A 4998-nucleotide genomic window follows, 5' to 3' on the forward strand; every position below is an offset into this window, starting at 1 on the left:
TGACCAAGAAAGAGTCTGCATAAGTTAAAATGGCTTAAAATCGGCTATCCAATCATGGGGGCTAACCAGGAGCACCTGCCTGGCCAGGTGGTTTAACAAGTGCTGGGCGCCTGGCTATATCTCCAGGCACTGCCTTCACCCTTCCGGAACTGTGCGTGCCTGGGTCACCCTGGAACCGGCACTCAGCTCACCCCTGCTTTGGGGTCTGCCTACACCTGAGTGGTGTCCACAAATGCCTCCAGAAAGTGGCTTCCTAAATGCACCTGGAGCCCCAACACCCTTTCCTCTGGGCTGTTGGGCACCTGTCTGCGAGATCAGGTGTCTCCAAGAGGCTAAACCTGCTGCCTATAAAACCCGGGGGGGCGGGGCCCGACCCGCCGAGATCAAGGCGAAAGCGAATCCCGCTCGGCCTCGACGTTAGAAGGAAGAGCCCGGGTGAGAGGGTGCGCCCCGCTCTCGGGTTTAGAGAGGGCCTCTTCTCCCACCTGCTTGCGGATGCAGAAACGAAAAGACACTGAATCTGTCCGCTGAGCCCACCTCCCCTCTCGGCCACTGGGAGTTCTGCAAAGGGCCGAGAAGCAGGTGATCCGAGCCCGGGGCACGGATGGCGGCCCCTGCAGCAGGCCCAGCCACGCCCTCCTAGATCCTGGACAAGCCGACGCTGCAGAGTGGGACAGTTCACACCCCGCGAGGGCGCCCCCGCCGGCGGTCCCTGCCGCGCCCCTCGGCGACACGCCTGTGCCCTGCAGAGCGCGGTAAGGTCCTCTCCCTGGGCGCCCCTGGCAGCCCGACCCGCTCAGCTGCCCCGAACCCCGCGACGCTGGAGCGCAGCCAGCACAGGCGAAAGGGGGCGGACGGGTGTCCAGTGCCCCAGACCGGGGAGGGTTCGGGCGTCGGCGACCTGGCGCTGGATGCCGGCGCCTCCGGGCTGCAGCGGTGCTCGCAGGCAGGAGCAAAGAGGCGCGCGAGGTGCGGGCTCAGTTTCCCTAGGAGCTATGGGTCATCTGAAAGGAGTTACGAAAAGAAATTCAAAATGTTTGAAAGATCAGTTAAGATGTTCTAACTCATAAGTGGCAGTTGAACAGTGAGAACACATGGACACAGGGAGGGGAACATCACACATCCCGGCCTGTTAGGGGATGAAGGCGAACGGGAGAGAGAGCATTAGGACAAATACCTAATTCTCGCAGGGTTTAAAACCTAGATGACGGGTTGACAGGTGCAGCAAACCACCATGGCACATGTGTACCTATGTAACAAACCTGCAAGGGCTGCGCACATATCCCAGAACTTTAAAACAAAATGAGGAGCTGTTGTTATACAAGGCGTAGGGTCACGGGTATAACAGAGGAACTGGCAGAGAACCAACCCTCTCACTCTAAACAAACACCTAGAAAACTGGTCAACTTCCATGAAAAAATTGTTTTCAGGGATATTAATCCCCCATAGAAAGAAAACAAAGTGAGACTTACAATCACCATGAGTTTCCAACTGGAGGCATTTACCAAACCTGAGAATAGAGGAGGAACACAGTGGTCTCATACATAAGGAGATAGAGATACACAGAGATCAGAATTCGGGCAGCCTGAAGCAGCTAGAACTTGAGAGGCAGAGGACTAAAGAGAAGAGAGCTGGCCAGGCTCGGTGGCTCATGCCTGTAATCCCAGCACTTTGGGAGGCCGAGGTGGGCAGATCATTTGAGAACAAAAATTTGGGACCAGCCTGGCCAACATGGTGAAACCCTATCTCTACTAAAAATACAAAAATTAGCCGGGCATGGTGGCTTGCGCCTGTAGTCCCAGCTACTCGGGAGGCTGAGGCAGGAGAATTGCTCCAGCCTGGGTGACAGAGCGAGACTCCCTCTCTAAATAAATAAATAACTAGTTAAAAAAAAAAAAAACTGAAATTGGTGAGGCTGCAGAGAAAAGGGAACTCTTCCACATTGTTGGTATGGATGGGGATATAAATTAAATCAACCACTGTAGAAAGCAGTTTAGAGATTTCTCAAAGAACTTAAAATAGAACTACCATTTGACCCAGCCATCCCATTACTGGGTATATACCCCAAAAAATATAAATCATTCTATCAAAAAGACACATGTACTTGTATGTCCATCACTGCACTATTTACAATAGCAAAGACATGAAATCAACTTAGGTGCCCATCAACGGTGGGCTGGATTTTTTTAAGCTTATAAGCAACAGAAATGTATTTTTAGTTCTTAAATAATTTCAACTTTTATTTTAGATTCAAGAGGTACATGTACAGGTTTGTTACCTAGGTATATCGTGTGACACTGAGGTTTGGGATATGAACGATTCCATCACCCAGGTAATGAGTATAGCACCTCAAAGGTAAACCCCTGAGGCCCTCCTGCCCTCTCTCCTCTAGTGGTTCACGGTATCTATTGTTCCCATATTTATGTCCATGAGTACCCAACGCTTAGCTCCCACTTATAAGTGAGAACATGTGGTATTCGGTTTTCTGTGTCTGTGTTAGTTTGTTTGGAATAATGGCCTCCAGCTGCATCCACATAGCTGCAAAGGACATAATTTCGTTCTGTTTTTATGGCTGTGTAGTATTCCATGTGTGTATGCATCACATTTTCTTTATCCAATCCCCTGTCGATGGGCAAATAGATTGATTCTATGTCATTGCTATTGTGAATGGTGCTTCAGTGAACATATGAGTGCATGTGTCTTTTTGGAAGAATGATTTATTTTCCTTTGAAAATATACCCGGTAATGGGATTGCTGGGTTGAATGCTGGTTCTATTTCAAGTTTTTTGAGAAATCTCCAAACTGCTTTCCATAGTGGCTGAACTAATTTACATTCCCATCAACAGTGTATAAACATTCCCTTTTCTTCTGCAGCCTTGCCAACATCTGTTATTTTTTTCACTTTTTAATAATTGCCATTCTAACTGGTATGAGATGGTATCTCATTGTGGTTTTGATTTGCATTTCTCTGATGATTAATGATGTTGAGAATTTTTTCATGTTTGTCTTCTTTTGAGAAGTGTCTGTTCATGTCCTTTGCCCTTTGTTAATGAGGTTGGTTTTTGCTTGTTGAACTGTTCAAGTCCCTTGTAGATTCTAAATGTGAGATCTTTGTCAGATGCATCGTTTGCAAATATTTTCTCCCATTCTGTAGGTTGTCTGTGTACTCTGTTGATAGTTTCTTTTGCTGTGTAGCTCTTGTGTTTAATTAGGTCCCTCTTGTCAATTTTTTTGTTGCAATTGCTTTTGAGGACATGTGGAGGACTGAGAAAACCAGAAGTTTTCTGAAATAAATTCTTCTCCAAGCTTGATGTCCAGAATGATGTTTGCTAGGTTTTCCCCTAGGAATTTTATAGTTTGGGGTCTTACATTTAAATCTTCAATCTGTCTTGAGTTAATTTTTTTGTATGGGGAAAGATAAGGGGTCCAATTTCATTCTTCTTTATATGGCTAGCCAGTTATTCTGGCACCATTTATTAAATAGGGAGTCCCTTCCGCATTGCTTATTTTTGTTGACTTTGTCAAAGATCAAACGGTTGTAGATGTGCAGCTTTATTTCTGGATTCTCTATTCTGTTTCATTGGTCTATATGTCTGTTTTTATACCAGCACCATACTGTTTTCGTTATTGTGGTCTTATAGTATGAAGTTGGGTAATATGATGTCTCCACTTTTTTTGCTTATGCTTACTTTGGCTCAACAGGCTTTTTTGGGGGGGTGGCGGAGGGGCTATGAATTTTAAAATAGGTTTTTCTAATTTTATGAATAATAACATTGGTAATTTGGTAGGAATAGTATTGAATCTATAAATTGCTTTGGGCAGTATGGCCATTTTAATGATATTGATTCTTTCAATCCATGATCATAGAATGTTTTTCCATTTGTTTGTGTCATCTATGATTTCTTTCAGCAGTATTTTGTAGTTCTCCTTGTAGAGATTTTTTACCTCGTTGGTTAGATGTATTCCTAGGTATTTTGGGTTTTTTTGGTGGCTACTATAAATGGGATTGTGTTCTTGATTTGGCTCTCAGCTTGAGTGTTACTGGTATATAGAAATGCTACTAAATTTTTGTACATTAATTTTTATCCTGAGACTTTACTGAAGTTGTTTATTGGTTCTAGGAGCCTTTTGGTGGAGTCTTCAGAGTTTTCTAGGTATAGAATCATTAAACCTGTGAAGAGAGATAATTTGACTTCTTATTTGGATGCCTTTTATGTCTTTCTCTTGCCTGATTGCTCTGGATAGAATTTCCAGTACTACGTTGAATAGGAGCAGTGAGAGTAGGCAACCCTGTCTCATACCCGTTCTTAAGAGGAATGCCTCCGGTTTTTGCCCATTCACTGTAACACTGGCTCTGGGTTTGTCATAGATGGATGGCTCTTATTATTTTGAAGTATATTCCTTTGATACCCAGTTTGTGGAGGGTTTTTTTTTTTTTTTTTTAAATCATGCCCTCTGCTTTTATCTGTCAAGCCAAGGGAATCATCTCTTCTGCGGTTGAAAACTGGGCCAGTAGCATTTTTCTAAAATCTATTACTCATACCAGAGCCTTGGCTTTTGCTAAGTGCTTTGTTTGTATTACCTCAATTCTTAGAAGTCTATAATACAGAAACAAAGGCACAGAAAGATTAACTGGCTTGCTAAATGCCACATAGCCTGTAAGTGTGAAGCTGGAATCTGAATGTACTTGATCACACTTCAGAAACGATACTTTTTTTGTTGTTTTTTGAGATGGATTCTGCTCTGTCACTGAGGCTGGAGTGCAGTGGCATGATCTTGGCTCACTGAAACCTCCACCTCCCAGGTTCAAGCGATTCTCCTGCCTTAGCCTCCCGAGTAGCTGAGATTACAGGCACCTGCCACCACACCTGGCTAGTTTTTGTATTTTTTACTAAAGACAGGGTTTAACTATGTGGGCCAGGCTGGTCACGAACACCTGACCTCAAGTGATCTGCCCACCTTGGCCTCCCAAAGTGCTGGGATTACAGGCGTGAGCTA

The 4998-nt window shown here is 44.7% G+C and overlaps 1 long non-coding RNA gene across 1 annotated transcript in view; it reads right to left on the reverse strand.

The window, feature by feature from the left end:
* Positions 1-852: 852 nt before the first annotated feature.
* Positions 853-4998, reverse strand: part of LOC105512371 — a 51996-nt gene continuing 47850 nt past the window's right edge. The window contains exon 4 of the long non-coding RNA XR_001001834.1: positions 853-1004. This is a non-coding gene — a long non-coding RNA (uncharacterized LOC105512371). The remainder of the gene's footprint in view (positions 1005-4998) is intronic.

This window comes from Colobus angolensis, unplaced genomic scaffold (genome assembly GCF_000951035.1).
Source record: "Colobus angolensis palliatus isolate OR3802 unplaced genomic scaffold, Cang.pa_1.0 Scaffold210, whole genome shotgun sequence".
In the NCBI taxonomy this organism is placed as follows: domain Eukaryota; kingdom Metazoa; phylum Chordata; class Mammalia; order Primates; family Cercopithecidae; genus Colobus; species Colobus angolensis.